Below are 23729 nucleotides of genomic sequence, written 5' to 3' on the forward strand. Positions count from 1 at the left end.
CAAATTCTCTTTTATAGAAAATAAGAGAAAATAAATGAGACATTTAAAGAGAATTTTTTATTATCTCTCTTTTCACGTGATAAATTTATTAACCAAACAAAACACACTCTGAAACTTACTTGCAACCTCACAAATATGACTATTGCTTAGAAGTGTAGTTATCAGTGTGGGGTATTTTTTTTCAGCTAGAGTGAGAATTTCATAATGAAAAACAATTAAGGGTTTGACGCACTCAATCAAAGTTTGGATGGTAAAATCATGAGTCAACCAGTCTCATGGAAGTGGTTAATATGTTCCCTAGGCGTCTAGGATTTGGTTCTCTAGGGTTTCTTTACAGTTTTCGTTCTTGTTGGAGTTTTGTCATAGGTTCATCCTATTTTCCGGTCGGCGGCTTCGGTGCCGCCTGAGTCTCTGTGTCCTTGTCCCCCTGTTCTCTATTCCCTTGATCTACTCTTATCCCCCTTCCCCCCTTACACCCAGCCCTCTTTCCTTTTGTTCTAGTCTTCGGTCTTTTCCGGAGCGGCGTCGATTTCTTTTATGAGTTCTTTCTAACGCTTGTTTGTTTGGATTGGGTATGCTTTGTTTTTTGTTTATTTTATCAGTGGTGTAGGTACGGAGCGAGGAGGTCCATCGTGAGATTCTGAATTTTTGAATGGCCTGGAAGAGCGTACAGAACGTGAGGTGAAATTGATTGATATTTCCGCCATAAACCCCAATGAGAATCAGCCGGCGGGAGTTTTTTGTTTAGTGGAAGTCTGATGAAGCATGAAATAACACCCAATAATAAAATAATAAATGAGACACAGATTTACAAGTGATGAATGAATAATCAGATAGCCCCTAACTCACTACTAAGCCTCTATTTATAAGCATGAAAATAAGCCTTAAGGCCTCAAGCCCATTCACTAAGATAATTGGGCTTAAGCCCCTTTAACACATTGACCTTGGCCTGAGTCGCCTGTGCTGGCTTGGCTGCATCGGAAGATCCGTTATTTCTTTTATTATACCAAGTCTTCAATTAAACCTGCGCTGGTTAACTTTATAATAATAATACTAATCTTAAGCATAAATAGAAATGTTCCCGTTATATAGTGCACAGCGCTGATAAGCATATTTTACACCTCATCAGCTACTCCCCCCAGTCCGGTTGAACCGGGTTTTCTTCGTGTTCAACTAGTGAAGTGTTGTGTAGAGTCAGCACTGTGCTGCTCTCCCAAGTAAAGTCCAAATATCTCAGCCTTGCAACCCTGTAACTTATCCAAGATTATGCATTATAAGTTTGCAAAACAATCAAAGATAAAATATTACACCCCTACAGATTGTTAGCACAAAAATATTTCAGCCCTGCCAAATTATTTAGAATAACAACAAAAATAAAAAGAGTGAAGCAACTCCCTTTCGAACGTGCTCATTGAGCCACTTTTTGATTTTTACAGCTCGCGACTTAGGCAGCTTTGATGCTTGCGACTAAGGCAGCTCTGGGAGCTCGCGACTTAGGCAGCTTTGATGTTCGCGACTAAGGCAGCTCTGGGAGCTCACAACTTAGGCAGCTTTGATGCTCGCTGGTGATGCCCTACACCAACACCTAAACTAAACGTTGATAAAGGCGTCGAAGATCACTTGTGTTGTCGAGGAGAACAGAGGAAACTTGTAGACAACTTGCAGACTCAAAACGTTAGAATACCTTTTTGCTATTTCATTCAACTTAACTTATGAGGAAGATTACAATGGGTATTTACTAGGGCAAAGGGTACATCCGACTTTCTACTACAATTTACGTACTCTACATGCTGCGATACGAACGAGGGTTATTATCTGAAGAATATTCTCTGATAACTAACTTTGCAGCTTTACAGATGTTACGTGCTCCTTAGGACAGCGCAGGCTGGTATCATCTCGCCTGCACAGGTATCATATCTCTTGGTTCTCCTCACTTGTGTTTGGAGCCTGTGATGTGATGTTGTCTTTCCTTTGATCCTTGGATAAGTTCTTTGTTAATGATGATGTTGTGTGACAGTCTGCGCAGGTGACTCTTTGACATGGCTTGATCACTTATCTTTAAGGCAGCGCAGGCGGCTCCTTGACACGGCTTGGTCACTTGCCTTTGAGACAGCGCAGGTGACTCCCTGGCACGACTTGGTCACTTGCCTTCAAGACTGCGCAGACGTGTTATCTCTGTGGCTTCCATGCTTTGGCTTATCGCCTTGCGATCACTATAGTCCTGCGCTGTTAGTTTGATCACATAGGCTTATATATGTTCGTAGGTCCTGCGCTGATGAGATCCTTACTCCTTATCAGCTACTCCCCCTAAGTCTACGAAAAGAGATGTAGTAACATTTGTGATCTTCATCGAGATCTTCTTTCCTTCTTTAGCTCAATCCTTGATTGATCTGATTGAAGATAGCTTCCAGCTGCTTGCTGTAGTCAACCTTTCCCTTTTTTCCGATGCTTCTAGCTCCTTCCTCCTTCTTCCATTCGCTTCCTCCAAATCCCCGAGATTTACTTTCCTTTCCTGGCTTTGGCTGTCTGCTCCTCATTGTAGTGGTTAGACGGATTACTTCCTTCGGTTTGATTCATACCAGGTGGGTTGCTTCAGGTTCCCATGCCCCAAGTTGGACTGGAGAGGTACTGCAGCCGAAGCTCCATGCTGGTAAACATAACATTGCAATCTGGGCCTGGTAATGCCCATTCCAACCACATTACTTCGGTTTCCGCTCTATTGGACCTTCCTTCCTCAACAACTTTGTTTTCCCCTGGACAGACCTGAACTGACACAAACAAAGAGAAAAACAGGGCCAAATGGCCCAAAAGTCGAAGACGCATCTCACACGCAGCGGAAATAAACTTGTTTCAGAATAGCCTCGGTTGAGCACGTTGTTAGTCTTAGGTTTCTCTTTACAGTTATTCAGTATTCAATTTATCAACAGTAAGAACACAGATAAGAATGTAAAGACTGAAAGCTGTAAATAACCCAGAGAGTTTTACGTGGTTCGGAAAACCTTTTCCTACATCCACGGTCGGTTGATCAGACCAACAATCCACTCCGTAAGTGCTTAACTGGTGCACTGCAAACCAAACCGTGTGCTTGTCGGGTGCACACAACCGTTTCACTGAAGAGACCTTACTTCAGTACCCACGCTTCACTCGCGTCGGATTTCTCACTCCTAGCACGACCTTCCACTAGGATCTCACGGAGTCAGAGTACCTTCCTGAACTCCTTTTCACTCAAACACTCGGTTTCTTTCTTACGAAAGGAGGTTTGAAAAACTTGCCAACTAGACTTCAAAGAACAAGTTCTTTGGAGCAAGTTTTGACCTGGGCTTCTGGGTAAACAGATATATGCCTAAGGTCTAAGAGAATGTGTGTAATCAGTAGTGACTGATTTTGGCTTTGGAATTCTCTTCTTCGATTCAAGCTTTGGGGAGATTAAGCTTTGGGCTGCGTAGCAATTTCGGCAGAGCTTCAGCTAAGGTCGTTGAATCGGTGAAGATTGAAGTTGATCCTTGAGCGCTATTTATTGGAGAGGTCTTGAATAGATCCGTTGGTGGAGAACGTCTTCAAAATTTCTTCCGTTGGAGAGCAATTCGAATTTGGGCTGAGCTTCAATCTTCGAGGTTCCTTGTTTGGTGGAAACGGCTCTCTTGAAAGATACGAGATGTGACGTCTCTGATAAAGTAGCCACCAAATAGGAATGACCTCTGCAGAGAGGGATGATCCTGAGATCTCTGCATTTAATGCGGCTGTACTATGTAAGCAGGTGGCTTCTTTTGAACGTTGGAAGTTCAGTTCGAGGAAGAATGTTTAACTGATACTTGACTTTAGTATCAGTCTGCTGAGTCCTCGAAGCATTCATTAAGTAATCAGTTCTGAACTGATTCTTCAACTGATACTTCTGTTGGTATCTTCAGTCTTCAGTCTTCAGTCCTTCAGTCCTTCAGTCCTTCAGTACTGCTAACTAAACTAGAAACAAACTCTAACACTTGAGTTCAAAATAGTTCTAGTCTATTACAAATCAAACCTAAGGATTTTGGTATCATCAAAATAAAACCTGATATTCCATGGGGTTCCCAACAATTTCTCCCTTTTTGATGATGCCAAAACCTTACAGCGGTTCTAAGCAAAACAAAGACTGAACTCAGAGTACAAGTTCTAAAACAGGGTGAAAACAGTCCCCCCTTAACAATAGAATCTAATAACTTGTACTTCAGAGTTATGAACACAACAGTTAAAAATAGGAACGAGGACAAGGACATAAAACCATAATCAGAGCCTGGACAAAAAGTTATTGTCTTCAGGTTGAGATAAAAAAGAAGTTCTTTTCATTTCATTAAACTGACTGATGAGACATCAGTCGAGGTACAGAGCAAACTTACATTGGAGTACAAAAGTAAATACAAAAACTCATGGGAAAACCCATGGACTCCAGCAGTCTGCTTGGCTGCGCCTTGAACTTCTTGATCTTCATCTTCTGTCTTCAGTCTTCATGTTCCTAAGCTTGTTCTATTCCCACTTGTTTTCCTTCAACTTGAGGTCTTTACTGGAACGTCCTCCTTCCTACTTCTGGTGATCCTTTTGTTGTCCCATCTTCAGTCAAGAAATAAGATGCAGGAAAAACCTTTGAGAAGGTTTTTCTCTGACTTCTAACTTTTTCCCCTTTTTGGCAACATATAAAAGAGAGCTGATGATGGAGGCAATGATCGGATGGGACTTCAACTCCGACTCTCAAGCACTCATGGGAGGACTTGAGAAGAGGAAGAGGTCCCGAGATGCAAAAGGAAGAGGACGCCAGTGGAGAGGTGGAGAGATGAGAAGGGAGACGGAGAAGTGAAGGAAAGGAAAGTATGCATAGCATTTCGGAGATATTCATGAAATGCGGCTATGCAAACGAACCTGGGGAAGAGGAAGAGAGATAAGGAGCGGTGGGGAAGATGAATGAAAGAGGTAAGGCGGGAGATGAAAGAAATGCATGACGATCCTTTGGTGAAAGAAGTAATGCAAAGGGTGGCTCGTCCTACATGTAAGGGATGGATGTGAGGATGAAAAATCGAATCAGTGGTAGTCGTGAGGACTAGCACTGTCGATGTTGCGCCGGTTGACAACGAGCTCCTGCTCATTGTTGTTGCACCACATGGAAGCTTCACAAAAAGGTGAGAAGCTCGCCTGAGGAACAGGTGAAGACCGTCTTCTTGAGACAGGTACTTCAAGCCATATGGTCCGGGCATTAGGATGGAAGACGCTCGCGTCGATGGATACAAGTGAGAACAGCGCAAGCTTTGACGTCAGAGGGATGTTGAGTTCCAGTGGAAGGGTCCGGTGAAGACCAAGTATGTGAGCGTCATTCTTCCACTCCATGACTTTGCAGTCATCGAATTCTCCTAAGTCGGAACAGAAATTTTCTCTGCAATTTTGAAAGAATTTGAAATTTTCTCACAGTGAAAGCTGTGCAGAGTTGTTAGTTGATGCAGAAAACTATTGAAGACACCAACGTATAAATAAACACAAATACCAAGTGAGAAGATGAAAAGGTTTTTGAAAACTGTGCCTAAAATGTTTTTGAAGAAAAATTCACGTCCGTCGTCACTTCAGGGAACGGAAGCCTCAAAAGGTGAGATATATCATGTCGAGTGATATTCTCAAGGAGTTTGACCACATAGGCAAAAAGGTTGGAAATATTTTTGGTAAAGATCAGGGCAGATCACATCAAATCAAATCAAATCAAATCAAATCCCCGTTTTCCAAAGATATTCCATGACCCAACAATGAAGACAAATCAGTTAAAGATTTTGAAAGGAACTGATCAGTTAGAGAAAGATTTTGATTTGGAAACACAAAAATCTTGACTGAAATAACTGATTTTAAATAGTAAGCTTTAAAACAATACTTACTGATCGACTGATCATTGTAGTCAGTCGATACCACTTGATCTTGGTTGACTTATCAGGATGAGTTTTCTTCATTGCTTTCCACGTCAGCAGTCGTAGAACAGCAGTTGGTTGACCACCAGTTATCATGATTGTTTGAGAGAAATCTTCAAACACAGCATCACTCTTCAGGGTTGATGAGGCCGATCCTTCCACAAAGATCGTTGAACCTTTCTTTTGGAAGAGCTTTGGTCAGCAAGTTTGCTCTCTGAATTGTGGTCGGAATCCATTCAACAGAGATATCCTTCTTTTCGACGTGATCACGAATGAAGTGATGTTGAATAGCAATATGCTTGACTCTGGTGTGATGAACTAGATTCTGGGATATTGTAATAGCACTGGAGCTGTCGCAATAGATTGGGACTTCCTTTTCTTCGATCCCATAGTCCTTCAATTGTTGGACTAACCATAGGAGTTGTGAACAGCAGCTTCCCGCAGCAACTTATTCAGCTTCAGTTGTGGAGGTGGCGACTGAAGTCTGCTTCTTTGAAAACCAAGAGATGAGCTTGTTGCCTAGGAATTGACAGATTCTGGATGTTGATTTGCGATCAATTTTGCATCCTGCAAAATCCGAGTGTGAATATCCGGTGAGCTTGAAGTCGTCATCAGCTGGGTACCACAATCCTAAATTGGGTATGCCTTTAAGATATCGCAAGATCCGCTTTGCAGCATCCATGTGAGCTTCCTTTGGATCTGACTGATATCTCGCACAAACCCCGACTGCAAATGCAATATCTGGTCTGCTAGCACTCAAATACAGCAATGATCCAATGATTTCTCTGTACTTGGTTGAAGATACAGATTTCCCTTCTGATCCTGGATCCACTTTTCAGTTTGTATTCATTGAGATCTTGACTGATTCATGTGCTGAATACCGAACTTGGCGATCAGTTCCTTAGTATACTTGGACTGATTGATCAGTATTCCTTCGCTGGTCTGCTTGACTTGCAATCCGAGAAAGAAATTCATTTATCCCATCATGGACATTTGGAACTTGTTGGTCATGATGTCAGTGAACTTCTTGCACATGCGTTCGGATTTGGATCCAAATATTATGTCATCGACATAAATCTGAACAAGTAGGAGATCTTCTCATTCTTTGAGAGTGAACAGAGTTCTGTCCACTGACCTTTCTTGAACCCTTGTTCAATGAGATACTCAGAGAGAGTAGCATACCATGCTCTTGGATCCTGTTTCAATCCATAGAGCGCTTTCTTCAGCTTGTACACCTTTTCTGGACCTGCAACCTCAAACCCTGGAGGTTGTTCAACGTAGACTTCATCTGTGAGCACTCCATCTAGAAAAGCGCACTTCACGTCCATTTGATGTACCTTGAATCCTTTGTGAGCTGCAAAGGCTAAGAAGAGCCTGACTGCTTCCAATCTGGCCACCGGTGCAAAAGTTTCATCGTAGTCGATTCCTTCTTCTTGACTGTATCCTTTTGCAACTAGCCTTGCTTTGTTTCTCACAACGTGACCTTCTTCGTCTTTCTTGTTCTTGAAAATCCACTTCAAGCCAATCACCTTTGCATCATCTAGTCGATCCACAAGTTTCCAAACTGAATTCCGATTGAATTCATTGAGCTCTTCTTGCATTGCAATGACCCATTCAGTGGACTTCAGAGCTTCTTCAATATCCTTGGGCTCTGTAGATGATAAGAAACAGCTGAAATTCTTATCTTCGTTGATGCAGTTCTGGTTGATATCAAAGACGAGATTGCACATTGATCTTCGAGTCTTGACACCGTCTGATGGTTCTCCAATGATGTTCTCCTTTGGATGAAGTTCAAACCATCTTCGATACTTCTTGATCTCTTCTGGTGTTGGAGGAAGTTCTTCGGTCAGGATGGTTCTGAGGTGATGAGCATTGTTCTGAACTGGTGAGAGATGAGTTGGCTCATCTTCGGCTGGTACAGCTCTGTCCTTATCAGTAGGAGTTCCCCCTTGACTGATGCCGTCTTCATTAGCTCCAGTCTGAACTTCTGACCTTTGACTGATCTTCTGATACTGAAGCTTTTCAGTATCTTCATCTTTTCCAGGTCCCCACACCAGGACTGTAGAGAGTTCGGTGTCCTACTTTTCAGTTCTGGAAACTTCAACATTCTCTGTTTCCTATTTCCTGAACTCATCAGCTGACTCATCAAATACAACATGAGGTGTTTCTTCAACACAGAGAGTTTGAGAGTTAAACACTCGATAGGCTTTGATGGATCTTTCAGTTCCAGAATATCCAAGAAAGATTCCTGGATCAGCCTTGTTATCAAATGTGTTTAATCTCCTCTTCTCATTGTTGTGAATGAAACACTTAGAACCGAAAGCATGAAAATAAGAGATTGAAGGCTTTCTGTTCTTCCATATCTCATATGGAGTTTTTCCATGTCGTTGAGTGAGGAAGCAGCGATTTTGCGTATAGCATGCGTTGTTGACAGCTTCTGCCCAAAACTTCAAAGGGAGTTTTGATTCAGCTAGCATCGTCCTTGCTGCTTCCTTCAAAGATCTGTTTCTTCTTTCTGCAACTCCGTTCTGTTGAGGAGTCCTTGCTGCAGAAGTTTGATGACTGATTCCATGTTCATCACAATACTCACGAATGACAGTATTGAGGAACTCAGTCCCACAATCTGATCTGATGCTGATGATGTTGACTTCTTTTTCCACGCTCAGTCTTCTCAGCAGCTTTGGCAGTTCTTCCAGTGTCTCATTCTTGGTGAAGAGAAAGATAACCCAAGTATATCGTGAATAATCATCCACAACAACTAAGGTGTACTTCCTACCGTTGTAGCTTCTAGGGGAGATTGGGCCAAACAGATCCATGTGAAGTAGTTGAAGAATTCTTCCAGAGGAGTGTCCTGACTTTGACTTTAATGACATTCGCGTCTGCTTTCCTCTTTGACATGCTTCACATTCTTGCTTCTTCTGGAACACAATAGAAGGTAAACCTTCTACCAGTTGATGTTTAGCAAGCTTGTTGATCATCTTGAAATTGAGATGGTTGAGTCTCTTGTGCCATAGCCAGTTGAGCTCCGAGCTACTCTTGCTGATGAGACATGTTTCTGGAGGACTGTCTTCCCATGAAACAACATAGAGACTCCCTTGTCTGAATCTTTTCAGAACCACCTTCTTTTGATTGTTTCTAACAGTGAATTCATCCTTCTTGATCTTCACTGTGAAACCGTTGTCACAAAATTGACTCACAGACAACAGATTATGTTTAAGACCAGAAACAAAGCTAACATTACTGATACTGGCGTTACCCATGTCGAGCACACCATAGCCTTTTGTTTCTTCGATTGAGTTATCTCCGAATGCAACTTTGGATCCAGCTTTCTCAACATACTGGGATAGATATTCTTTGTAGCCCGTCATGTGCTTTGAACAGCCACTGTCAAGATACCACGTTCTGATTGATGCTTTGACTTCTTCCTTCTTCTTGGATTTTCTGTTCTTGGCCTGCAAGGAAGAGTCAATTTAGGTACCCAATCAAGATTTGGGTCCTTCAATGTTAGCTCGAGTTCCCTTTGGAACCCATATCTGCTTCAGAACAGGTTTTGCTGATCTCTTGCGCTTTGCTGGTCGTCTGACAGACATAGTCGTATCTTTGGTTGGCACATGAGCATTCTGATGTTGAGCTTTCCTTTTGAAGGCCTCACTCTTGTAGTTGTTCTGTCTGATGAGAGGATGAGGTCTTCTTTGCTCGGCAAAGTATCTTCCTTGAGATACTCGAGTCATTCCAGATTGATGGAGACTTGACTGATGTCGTGGGACATGAGTCATGTGATGTCCAGTTGCTTGTCGTCATGGATGTCGCTTGGCTCGTCTGGACGCATCACTGCTTTGTCTCCATGGATGTTGTTCTTTCTGAAACTGAACTGATTTCAGTTTCTGACTGATGTGACTGTTCTTCCCCCTGGACTGATGAGAAAGATTCTTCTTAATTTTGGATGTTCCTTCCCCGATCTTTGACTGAAATCTGCTTTCCAGTCTTCTTAGTAGAGTGATCTGGTTGGGGGCCTCCTTTGCTCGTTTGTAGCTTCGTGGAGGTGGAACATTTGTTCTTGCCATCAGTTTGCGTTTGCGAACTTCATCCATATCATGATCTCTTGATTCTTCTGATGTGGTGATTTCAGAAGTATCGTCCTTTGAATTGATCATGACATTCTTTCCTTTATCAGCTGCAACCTTTCCTCCAATAGTTTCAACAAGACCTTTCGAAGGAAAGTTGTTTATCATGGGAAACTTCATCATGCAGTCTTTGATTGTTTCTTCCAGACCAGTTTCATCCGAAAAGTAGATGACTGTCTGATTCTTGGCTCGTTCATCATTAATCTTCTTTTCCATAATCTGATTCTGCTTGAGGAGATTTTCGAACATTTTCCTCAACTGACAGTGATCAGTCATGAGCTAATCAAGCTCGTCAGCTTCATAGGTTGAGCCTTCTCCAGATTCTGAATGATCTCCTGTAGAAATCAGGGAATTATCAGTATAAGGAGTTTTTGAATGAGAGTTTACCTTTGAGCCATTCATTCCATTGTCGTAGCTGTTGTCAGCCACGCTTTCAGTTTCGTTGGCCATCAAAGCTTGACTCTCATCATCTGAGCTGTCAGAGTCGAATTCAGATGATTCTGTTGTGTCCTTCGAGGATTCAGCATCATCAGCAACTGTCGCAGCCCGAAAACCCGACACTAGTAATAGCGGGGTACGAGTATCGATACGACTATTTTTAAAGAATAAAAGATAAGAAGAACTAGGTGAACGTCATGCGGAAGCTCACGTAAAAGCATGCTAAGGAAAAACTTCATAAAATTAGCCCAAGGGTAAAATCGTCAACATTGTCATAACTTTTTAATTATCAGGAATTTCACGAACAAAAACAAAACGCGTATAGCTCATTTTTCATAAGGAAGCATAATTTGCAGAGTATCGCAGCAAAAGGCGAACCGATTATATGTATGAAGACACATAACCGTGAGTGTATTGCTTGATCTCAAAAGAAACTAAGTAATTCAAACATCAAGACTCTATTATCATAGAGGCAAAATAGTAATTTAATTTACATCATTTGAAACTCTCCCCCATCAGCACCAGTCCAATCTCACTCCCAGCTTAGCCTGCACATTTAGAAATACATGCAGGGCGTGAGTACATAATACTCAGTGGGCAAATGCCGAAAAACAAGAAAGGTGCTCATAGAGCTATAGGTTTGAAGCTTGCCATATCTCAGCAACACACAGAAATAAAGTTAGTATTAAAAGAATCTGTGCATGCAGTTTTCACAATCAACATCATAAATAAGTGTCTGCAGACAAAGTATACGACATGTATGTACCGCATCTACAACTCATCATCATAATTAAGGTACTGAGAAGTAGGCCTCCCTCTCAAGTACCGTGACCGGCCGACCCGAAGACGGCTCACAGTCACCTCTGTGCACAAAATCCCGCTTGTGGCAGGACCGAATTCGTCTCATCAGTAGAGGGTAACACACAAGCTCAACATCAAAAATTGGCAAGTCAAACAGTTCTCAAATATCATTTATCTCAAAACATTTGTTAATCTCATAACATCATTATATCATTAAATCAGTTTAGAAAACTCGGATAATATGTTATACTCAAAATATTGCCCACCTGAAGTCCTTCGCTTATTCTGGAAAGAAATCAGGCAACTTACTTCTTCGTCTCGCTCGGGCCTTCATATGTCATCATTACATCGTCATCGTCATCGAAGGTTCATGTGATAAAACAAACCTTAGTCAGAAACTCAAATTCTAAATCCAATCTCTTCTTTACTCTAACTTCTCACTCAACATCTATTTACCCGTTAAAACTCAATCCCTAGGTATACTTGGCTTCTAAGGATTCACACGTCCAATTTTCGACTTAACTCTCAACTCGACTCAAACTTATAGCAAACAAGCACATAAACAAGTATAAACACTTAGGCATATTAAAACACACATAGACAAGTCGAAAACAAGCTTTACTCTGCACTGACTCAACTTTAAAACCTCACCAGACTCTGTACAGAACTCTGCTGGGGTCGTAACTCATACCAAAAGAAACCTCTTCGAGTCTAGTTTCATTTAAAGAAAAGTAGGATAAAAAACTCCAAGTATTTTAGGAGATATGACTGTTTTACTACAGTCTACCATAATCGGCAGTTTTTAGCAACCGAAAAGTTTGATTTTTGAAAAATAGTAAACGTTGTCAAAACGGTCTGAAATTTTGTGGGTACTTAGATAAGACACTCAGGTCTCAACCATAAAAATTTGGGTTCCAGAATGCTAAGGAAAGATACTGGAAACGATGACTCTATTGGCTACTCACCGAACAATTCGGCAGAATGTAGCAGTCTTAGTTTTACATTTTATAAAAATATCAAACGAAGTCCAAATGACTTGAAATTTTACCGGTGTGCTCAAGACTCTCAAATATACCTACCATAAAAGTTTCAGGGCATTTGGGTATCAAGAACCCCTCGAAAACAGTAGGTCAGTGGGTCGTGAAAAACGACTCCGAAACATACACACAAGTAAACATGCTCAACTCAACAATTATACAAAGCAAACACATCAAAACTCATTTTAAGCACTTAAAGCACTTAAAAACATTCAAATACATCAAAATACTCGTAATACTCAATCTCGACTCTTTTCTTTCATCATCCACTCAAATCTCATAGAAAACACTTCAACGAACATATCTAACAAATTCCTTCTCAATTTCATGCTCGAAATTTCTCAAATATTCAAATATGATCATTTACGTCATATAACTCATTATTCTCATATTTACTCTCTTTTTATCATAAAAACTATATTTATTACATTTTTATGAAAATCCATGTATCAACATAAAACTCTTAGCAAAACATGGATAAAATTCTCATAATGATCATAGAGCAAATAAACCTCATTTTATAAAGCATCAAACTCACATCATACAAAAACTCAAAAATCATACAAACTAAACTTAGCCAAAATTTTATTTAGCCTACAATAGACCTAATCAAAAATACAAACACACTACTATCATGCTTAAAAACATATATCCCAAGCAAAAACACTTAAATAACACATAGACTAAAAAGTCCTAATTTTTACTATCTAACTCTTTGAAATTTTTACAAACACATACAAATCTTTAATCTACTCATAGATCTTTCATTTTTAACCACTTAATCTCACATCAAAACCATCAATTCACAAATAAGGGCATATATACACATATCCCTAAATTTTAATAAACTATCCCACATCAAAACTCCAATTGACATCATATACTTAAATTAATCCATCAATCATCATCATCTACACCTCATAGACTCATTTATATCATCAATTCATCATTTAACTCATTAACTCCAAAGTTACCATTTTTGGGGTAAACTAACTTCCATCAAAGTTTCACATCTCATGACACATATTTCACAACTTATATCAAACATCAATATACATCACATAACTCTCATTTTTCACCCCCAAACAAGAAAAGAAAAAGAAAAATTTTGAAAGGGGTGAGGACCCTTTTTTTCGAAAATTTGGAAAAGAAAAGGGAGGGGTGATTTTCTTGCTCATCTTTAAGAATACACTCACATAACATCTTTCAAACAAGATTTTAGGAAAGACATGGTTACTCACCCAAGTTCTTACCAAAGTTTCTCACTTTCTCACTCTACTTTGGAGCTTCTTCTTCAAGGATTTTCTTGATCAATTTAGGATAGATAGTGTTTATGGAAAGTTTTAGAGTGATGTGAGGTGTTTGGTAATTTTGTTGGAAGCTTCGAAGGTTTGCTCTAATGGAGGAAAATGGTGGAAGTGTGAGGTGAAGAAGATGAGTGTATGTATGTGTGTTGGGCGAAAATTGTAGTGAGGGAGAGAGGAGTGATGGCCGAAAATTTAGTGAGGGAGAGAGAGGTTTGGCTTTTGCAAGATTGAGTTTGATCTTGCATATCTTATGCAATATTTGGTAATTAATGGTCTTCTCTCTCTAATCTTTTCTCTCTCTCTCTCTAATCTTTTCTCTCTCTCTCTCTAATCTCTCTCTAATCTCTACACTCTCATCTCCACTCTCTCATCCTCTATACTCTCAATCTCTACTCTCTCAATTCCATACTTAGCAAAATTGAGACATATAACATATGGTATGGGAAAATTAAATAAAGTGTGTGAAAGGTGATTAAATAAAAATCACAAAACTATGGTAAAGTCACTCATTAATAAAATACCATAGTATAATTATTCATGTGACCAAAATAATGATCATAGCACTATTATTAGTGCACTCACTCAATCATAATATTCCTCTTCGTAGGAAAAATAATTTAAAAATATTATGCCCGGAAAAATTTTCATAAACCGGCATCATTCGATTTCTCGATAAAAATAACCCATACTTGCTTTGGAAACTCAATCAAAATTCCGAATGCTAAGGTCTCGAATAAAAATCATAATAATTCGGTCACAGTGACACACATCACGAAAATCACATAGTCGATCAGTCACGTAATTTCACATAATGTCACATCAAAGCAGTCGGCAAAGCAAACAAACTAGACATCTCTCGGACCGACTCTTTTCATCAAGGTTCTCACTCTTTCTTCCTCGACTCTAGGTCAGACTCATTATACCTATTCTCTTTAATAGGTCAATCAAACTCTGATAACTCAGTATCTGTTAAATTTATTCCCGGTAATCGGAAATAAAATCTCAACTCAATTCAATCAGCATCTCTATCTCAGCTCATTTCTCGAATCTCATCATTCTAACTCTATCCTCGGTTTAGTCACTCGTATCTCTATTTAAAAGACAAACTGTCTTATCTTGGTCATAAAAAAAAAAGTCTCGCATCTCAACATCTCAGTTCTCTCAATAGTGTTAAGACACTATCTCACATCATAGGAAAAGTACGGGGTGTTACATCCTACCCCCCTTAAAAAAAATTTCGTCCCGAAATTTGAGTTATTCACCTTCGGGAAAAAGCTCTGGATACTTCTCTTTCATCTTCTCTTCAAGTTCCCATGTTGATTCTTCTTGACCGTGACGTCTCCATTGGATTTTCACCAAAGGAATCGACTTGTTCCTCAATTGTTGAATCTTCCGGTCCAGAATAGCATCAGGTCTCTCTTCATAGCTCAAATCTGGTTCCAGGGATACTTCTTCTTGATGAATGACGTGTTTTGGATCAAACACGTACTTTCTCAATTGAGAAACATGGAAAACGTCATGGACGTTCGCGAAGCTCGGAGGCAACGCTAGTTTATAGGCTACAGGGCCTATCTTTTCTAATACATCATAAGGTCCTATATACCTCGGTTTAAGTTTTCCTTTCACTCCAAAACGGTGAACTCCTCTAGATGGGGAAACTTTTAGAAAAACCTTGTCTCCCTCTTCAAAATGAATCTCCGTCCTTCTGGTGTCTGCATAAGATTTCTGACGATCTTGTGCCTCTTTTATTCTCTGTCGAATCTGTCTCACAATAGTGATCATCTCTTCTATCGCGTCAGGTCCAAGTACCTTTCTCTCTCCAACTTCATCCCAATAAAGCGGAGATCTACACTTTCTTCCATACAAGGCTTCGTATGGGGCCATGTTGATAGTTGACTGAAAACTATTATTGTAAGCAAATTCAATCAGGGGTAATACTTGCTCCCATTGGCTTCCTCTATCAAGCACTACAGTTCGGATCATGTCCTCCAAAACCTGAATAGTCCTCTCGGACTGTCCATCTGTTTGCGGATGAAACGCTGTACCAAAATTTAATTTAGTACCCAACTCTTTCTGCATGCTCATCCAAAATCGTGAAGTAAACTTCGAGTCTCGATCTGATGTGATCGTCATCGGTACTCCATGCAATCGCACTATCTCTCGGATATAAATCTGAGCTAACTTGTCAGATCCATAAGTAATCTGAATCGGTACAAAATGTGCACTCTTCGTCAATCGATCGATGATTACCCAAATAGCGGTATTTCCTCTTTTTGACTTTGGTAGTCCTGTCACAAAGTCCATGGCTATATCACTCCATTTCCACTCTGGAATTTCCAATGGCTGTAACTTGCCATGGGGTCGTTGGTGTAACGCTTTCACTTGCTGACAGGCTAGACATCTTTTAACGAAAGACGCTATCTCTCGCTTCATTCCTTCCCACCAAAAATTCATTTTCAAGTCTTGGTACATCTTCGTACTTCCTGGGTGTGCGGTATAAGGGGTGTCATGAGCTTCACTCATGATTTCATTCTTCAGCTCCTTTTTATCGGGCACACACAGTCTTCCCTCAAACAAAATGGCATTATCTGCCGCCTCTTGATAATTCTCCACTTTTTCAGTTCGAATCTTCATTTGTAACTTTTCCATCTTCTCATCCTCTCTCTGAGCTGTGACTATTCTCGTTCGTAAGTCAGGTGTAATGCTCAGTGCAGAAATTACTATTCCTGTCGTTTGTGGTGGTATTACTACCTCCAAATTCATTCTCTCGAATTCCTTGATCAGGTTCTCTTCTCGAGTAAGGAGAAATCCTAACTCTCCCTGATTCTTTCTGCTCAAAGCGTCAGCTACAACGTTAGCTTTTCCGGGTTGATAATTTATCCCGCAATCGTAGTCCTTCACCAACTCTAACCATCTTCGTTGTCGCATGTTCAAATCTTTTTGCTCAAAGAAATATTTGAGACTTTTATGATCAGTGTATATCTCACACCGTGTTCCATAGAGATGGTGTCTCCAGATCTTCAAAGCATGCACTACGGCTGCTAATTCTAAATCATGCGTCGGATAATTCACCTCGTGCGGTCGCAGTTGTCGTGAAGCATACGCTATAACTTTTCCTTCTTGCATCAGTACACAACCTAGACCATGCTTCGATGCATCAGTGTATACTGCATACTCTTTGTCTGCTTTCGGAACAGCTAAAACTGGGGCAATAGTGAGCCTCTTCTTCAGCTCTTGAAAATTTCGCTCACATTCGTCCGTCCAGACGAATTTGACTTCTTTCTTTAGCAGGTGCGTTAATGGCTTAGCGATTTTTGAAAAGCCCTCTATAAAACGTCGGTAATATCCTGCTAATCCCAGAAAACTGCGTATCTCGTGCGGTGTGGTTGGCGATCTCCATTCCTGTACCGCTTGAACTTTCGCTGGGTCTACCTCAATTCCTCTCGCGGAAACGATATGGCCAAGAAAATTAATTTCTTTAAGCCAAAACTCGCATTTGCTAAACTTCGCATACAGCTTTTCCGCTCGTAAACTTTCCAACACGATCCTCAAATGCTCTTCGTGTTCTCGTTTACTCTTCGAGTAAATCAGGATATCGTCTATGAAGACTAACACAAACTTGTCTAAGTATTCGTGAAAAACGCGATTCATGAGATCCATGAATACTGCCGGAGCATTCGTCAAACCGAAAGGCATATCTTCCAAACATCTTTGAGTTTATAGTCATGCCATATTGCATACGCGATGCCGTCTTCGGAACGTCTTCCGATCGTATTTTCAGCTGATGGTATCCCGTTCTCAAGTCAATCTTTGAAAAGGTGCTCGCTCCTTGTAGTTGATCGAACAGATCATCGATTCGAGGTAACGGATACTTATTCTTCAACGTCACTTTGTTCAGCTCTCGATAATCGATACACAACCTCAAACTTCCATCCTTCTTTTTGACAAAAAGAACTGGTGCTCCCCACGGGGAAACACTAGGTCGAATGAAGCCCATATCTAAAAGTTCTTGAAGTTGCAGCTTCAACTCTTGCAACTCAGCAGGGGCCATTCTGTATGGTGCTCTCGACGTCGGTGCTGCACCAGGCTCTAAGTCGATCGTAAACTCGAGTTGTCGGTCTGGGGGTAATCCTGGTAAAGTCTCAGGAAAAACGTCTTTGAACTCTCGCACGATCGGCACGTCATCAACGTTTGCCTTGGACTCGTCTCTCTGGTTCAGATATACAACGTACGCGGTTGTATCCTTTCTTCGCAAGAGCTTTCTTGCTTGCAATGTCGAGATGATCGGCGTCTTCTTCCATTTTCCCTCAATGCCAATGAAGGAAGTAGGTTCTTGGCCAGGTGGCTGAAAAGATATCCGTCTCTCCTTGCATTGTATCTTGGCATGATTCTCCTCTAACCAATCCATTCCCAAAATTATATCCAAGTGCCACATAGGCATCAATCTCAGGTTTCTAGCCTCGAGCTTAATCGATTCTAACTTAAATTCAAAGTTAGGGCATACGTGCGAAACCGTAGTAGTTCTGCCTATAGGTGTGGTTACTCTTAGAGATTGTGGGGCAGGCTCTACTTTCAATTCTAAGGTATCGACACAAGTATGTGAGATAAAAGAATGCGAAGCTCCAGTATCAAACAAAACTACGATAGGCACTCCTTTCAACTCGCCTATACCTGTCAAATTTCTTTGATTCTTCTCTGGTGCCTTCTGATCCAGTGCAAACACCCTCTGGTGATGCTGTTGATTTGCCTGCGGGGCTGGTGGTTGCCTTTTTGACTGACGCGGTCGATAGGCTTGCTGTTGTCGTTGTGGCGGAGGTAGCGGTAAGATTCCATCCATTGCTTTGAGTTGTGGCCGGAATTGGTTCGATCGTCCTCCGCTCCCACTTGGCTGACGATTCGGACACTGGTTCGAGTAGTGTCCAACTTTTCCGCAGGTGTAACAGGCATTCTGTCCCATTTTACACTCTCCCAAATGGAGTTTATTGCACTTCGGGCAAGGCGGTAATCCTCGCGGTCCTTGAAAAACTGCTGCTGGGGCAGCTGGGCCAACATAAGGTCGTTTATCTCTGTTCTGAAATTGCGGTGGCACATTCTGACTCTGCCACGGCTTCTTGGGACCTTGATTTCGGTCGTCCCATTTTCTCTTGCCCTTTTGGCCTTGTCCAGCAAAAGGATGATTTCCCGATTGAACATTCGGGTTTGATTGTGGAATCGAGCCTTGACTCGGTCTCTCTGGCTGCATTGCCAGTTCCATGTCTAGCGCTCGGTTTAAAGCCTCAGCGTAGGTTAGCGCACTCTGACTCGCTAAAACAACTCGTATCTCTTGCTTTAATCCGGAGCAAAACAGTTCTGACATCTTTTCATCTGTATCTACTCGATATGGAGCATATCGGGCCAAATCGCAAAACTGTCGGTCATACTCAGCTACCGTCTTACTCCCTTGCTTCAAATTTACAAACTCCATCTCTTTCTTCTTTCGATAGCTTCGGGGTATGTATTTCTCACAAAGAGCTTCTTTGAACTGCTCCCAGGTAAGAGCTGCTATCTGCTCCTCGTTCATCGTCTTCTGCTTCGCTTCCCACCAGAAATCTGCGGATCCTTTAAGTTGATACGACATACACATGAGTCGCTCAGCGTCATTACATCGAAGGAATCTAAAAATTCTCTCCATACTTCGAATCCACTCCTCGGTTTCAGCGGGATCTCCTGATCCATTGAATGTTGGTGGATTTTGTCGCAGAAAAAGTTCCTCTACCCTCCTTTCTTGTTGTGGGGGAGGTGGTGGCGTGGGATCTCTCTGCTCCTCTTCCTCCTCTTCTTCTCGATCTATGTTCCTTCTGTTCCCCCTTCTTCTCGGAGGCATACTATAAAGGAAAAAGAAACATATAACTATCGGCCTCAAAACTAGCCGTTCGTCATAAAAAAAAACAAACAAGCGATTTCTGTTTTTCTCACTTCTCTTCTATATCTCGTTTGAAAAACTCAAAACTCTCAAAATTCTCGTCTACTCAATTTCTCGTCTATCATCGATCATTATTCTCATCAACCTCTATTTCTCGTTTATCACTATGCATCAGCATCATCATCATTCTCAAAACTCTGATAAGGAAGGTAAAACTCACTAATCATCAACATCTCAGTATATATATATAGGGAAAATTGCCTCTTCCTCGAGGGCTTTTACAAAAGTAGGATCCTATATACAACGGTCCTAATACTAAAATGATGCTCTAGCTATACAAGCATCATAGGTACTAAGCACCTATAGATATATGCTATCTACATATACACACTATACTATGCCTCTCTACATATATATATATATATCAATTATGCATCTATACATATATGCGCGTCTACTAAATACACGATCACCAGTCGTCATCTCCTGCAATCCTGCTCGTCGCCTCGTCATAATCCATGTCCTCACTCGGCTCCGTCTCCTCGTCCTGCTCTGCCTCCTGACTCCCGTACTCGTCAATCAGTCGATAGACGCTGTCATCACTCGGCTCATCCTCAACGTCCGTGTCCATCATCGGTCCAAAAACCGGCACCTCGGGAACAGGTACCCATGTCTCAACTCCGTCGGCTGTAGTGTGACGCTGCAACGGCTGAGTCCGTCCGTATCCGACCGTCATCTCTGGAGTCTCCTCATCCGGGTCCTCCTCATCACTGTCAAGGAGTATGGGCCGAGAACTTCCCTCCTGGGCGTCTCGGGACGGTGGGTATAAAATCGAATGCATATATGTCTGAAAGGCCAAAGTGCCAGGCTCAGGTAGCGGGGCAACCCTCGGATATGGATCGAAGGGGACATACTGCATCTCAGGCTCGGTGGAAACAATCGGCTGTGCCGACTCAACAGGTGGCAGTGGCGAAGATGCCGTCGCCGGTGTCCAATCCCAAGGCGGTAACTCGGCACTGGAAAAAGGAATGAGTGATAGAAACGCAAACGGGTCATGCTCTACCACTGGAGAATATGTCTCAAAGATAGTCGGCTCGGAAACAAGAGGCTCAGATAGAACTGGCATCGGATCAACTGGAGGTGGAGGTGCAATCGGAAACTGCTCCTCGGGAAGTGGGGGCACAACAAGTAGCTCCCTTCCCTGGGCTGGTCCCTCTAACTGTCCATACGGCGGTGGAGGTGGCTCGTCAAAAGCAAAATAGCGGTGGCTCAACGTCGCGATGAAACCACGGAAATCGGCGCTCACTAACCGCCCAAACTCAGTCCTCCTGATATACTGCGGCACCAGCGAAGCCGCCCAGTCTTGCCATCCGAGTGGCAACTGTGGAATCAGGTGAGTAATAGCCTCAGCCTCGTCTATCCCATGGGCACTAGCCTCCAACCATCGTCGGTGGTAGTACGCTAGAAACTCCCCAAGAGTATCGCCCTCTCGCAGTCCAGTAGTCCTGAACCATCGGCGCATCGCCTCGCTGTATCGTCTCTGTATCGATGCCTCCTCTTGACTCTGCATCCTGTAAAATATCACGTTCATTAGAAAATGGATACGAAACTTACTTGGTACATCTCAATCAACAACATACTCGTCCTCGTTGGATATGGTGGGGCATCAGCTATACTAGCCTCAACATTTCTCCTCGTATTCCACATCAACTGCCTCATATCAGATTCCATCCTCTCAAACAATTCCGTCATCAAAACAATTCATAACTCATTAGTGAAACAAACTCAACTTTCAATCAAGAAAGCGACAAGAAACAACATCAACTTCGTACCTCGTTTAAGCCGGAGGAGATGGGGTGCTGGGGTTTCGTTTCAAACTAACTCTCTCAAATTAGTCTAAGAATTCAAAGTAGACTAGTACTCAATTTTAAAAGAGTAGAAGCAATCAAGGGTTCAACTTAGTCAAGCAATAGACTCAGAGCAGATGACCTGCTCTGATACCACCCTGTCGCAGCCCGAAAACCCGACACTAGTAATAGCGGGGTACGAGTATCGATACGACTATTTTTAAAGAATAAAAGATAAGAAGAACTAGGTGAACGTCATGCGGAAGCTCACGTAAAAGCATGCTAAGGAAAAACTTCATAAAATTAGCCCAAGGGTAAAATCGTCAACATTGTCATAACTTTTTAATTATCAGGAATTTCACGAACAAAAACAAAACGCGTATAGCTCATTTTTCATAAGGAAGCATAATTTGCAGAGTATCGCAGCAAAAGGCGAACCGATTATATGTATGAAGACACATAACCGTGAGTGTATTGCTTGATCTCAAAAGAAACTAAGTAATTCAAACATCAAGACTCTATTATCATAGAGGCAAAATAGTAATTTAATTTACATCATTTGAAACTCTCCCCCATCAGCACCAGTCCAATCTCACTCCCAGCTTAGCCTGCACATTTAGAAATACATGCAGGGCGTGAGTACATAATACTCAGTGGGCAAATGCCGAAAAACAAGAAAGGTGCTCATAGAGCTATAGGTTTGAAGCTTGCCATATCTCAGCAACACACAGAAATAAAGTTAGTATTAAAAGAATCTGTGCATGCAGTTTTCACAATCAACATCATAAATAAGTGTCTGCAGACAAAGTATACGACATGTATGTACCGCATCTACAACTCATCATCATAATTAAGGTACTGAGAAGTAGGCCTCCCTCTCAAGTACCGTGACCGGCCGACCCGAAGACGGCTCACAGTCACCTCTGTGCACAAAATCCCGCTTGTGGCAGGACCGAATTCGTCTCATCAGTAGAGGGTAACACACAAGCTCAACATCAAAAATTGGCAAGTCAAACAGTTCTCAAATATCATTTATCTCAAAACATTTGTTAATCTCATAACATCATTATATCATTAAATCAGTTTAGAAAACTCGGATAATATGTTATACTCAAAATATTGCCCACCTGAAGTCCTTCGCTTATTCTGGAAAGAAATCAGGCAACTTACTTCTTCGTCTCGCTCGGGCCTTCATATGTCATCATTACATCGTCATCGTCATCGAAGGTTCATGTGATAAAACAAACCTTAGTCAGAAACTCAAATTCTAAATCCAATCTCTTCTTTACTCTAACTTCTCACTCAACATCTATTTACCCGTTAAAACTCAATCCCTAGGTATACTTGGCTTCTAAGGATTCACACGTCCAATTTTCGACTTAACTCTCAACTCGACTCAAACTTATAGCAAACAAGCACATAAACAAGTATAAACACTTAGGCATATTAAAACACACATAGACAAGTCGAAAACAAGCTTTACTCTGCACTGACTCAACTTTAAAACCTCACCAGACTCTGTACAGAACTCTCCTGGGGTCGTAACTCATACCAAAAGAAACCTCTTCAAGTCTAGTTTCATTTAAAAAAAAGTAGGATCAAAAACTCCAAGTATTTTAGGAGATATGACTGTTTTACTACAGTCTACCATAATCGGCAGTTTTTAGCAACCGAAAAGTTTGATTTTTGAAAAATAGTAAACGTTGTCAAAACGGTCTGAAATTTTGTGGGTACTTAGCTAAGACACTCAGGTCTCAACCATAAAAATTTGGGTTCCAGAATGCTAAGGAAAGCTACTGGAAACGATGACTCTATTGGCTACTCACCGAACAATTCGGCAGAATGTAGCAGTCTTAGTTTTACATTTTATAAAAATATCAAACGAAGTCCAAATGACTTGAAATTTTACCGGTGTGCTCAAGACTCTCAAATATACCTACCATAAAAGTTTCAGGGCATTTGGGTATCAAGAACCCCTCGAAAACAGTAGGTCAGTGGGTCGTGAAAAACGACTCCGAAACATACACACAAGTAAACATGCTCAACTCAACAATTATACAAAGCAAACACATCAAAACTCATTTTAAGCACTTAAAGCACTTAAAAACATTCAAATACATCAAAATACTCGTAATACTCAATCTCGACTCTTTTCTTTCATCATCCACTCAAATCTCATAGAAAACACTTCAACGAACATATCTAACAAATTCCTTCTCAATTTCATGCTCGAAATTTCTCAAATATTCAAATATGATCATTTACGTCATATAACTCATTATTCTCATATTTACTCTCTTTTTATCATAAAAACTATATTTATTACATTTTTATGAAAATCCATGTATCAACATAAAA

General features: G+C 41.2%; 2 long non-coding RNA genes across 2 annotated transcripts; both read right to left on the reverse strand.

The window, feature by feature from the left end:
• Positions 1–10790: 10790 nt before the first annotated feature.
• On the reverse strand, positions 10791–11917 carry LOC131011268 (uncharacterized). The gene is made up of 2 exons (XR_009096828.1): positions 11545–11917; positions 10791–11025 (listed from the first exon to the last, which is right to left on the reverse strand). It is a non-coding gene; the product is annotated as an uncharacterized LOC131011268 (long non-coding RNA).
• Positions 11918–21744: 9827 nt separating this feature from the next.
• On the reverse strand, positions 21745–22892 carry LOC131011269 (uncharacterized). Its single transcript, XR_009096829.1, has 2 exons — positions 22499–22892; positions 21745–21979 (listed from the first exon to the last, which is right to left on the reverse strand). It is a non-coding gene; the product is annotated as an uncharacterized LOC131011269 (long non-coding RNA).
• Positions 22893–23729: the final 837 nt, after the last annotated feature.

Source organism: Salvia miltiorrhiza, chromosome 2, assembly GCF_028751815.1.
Source record: "Salvia miltiorrhiza cultivar Shanhuang (shh) chromosome 2, IMPLAD_Smil_shh, whole genome shotgun sequence".
NCBI classification, from domain to species: domain Eukaryota; kingdom Viridiplantae; phylum Streptophyta; class Magnoliopsida; order Lamiales; family Lamiaceae; genus Salvia; species Salvia miltiorrhiza.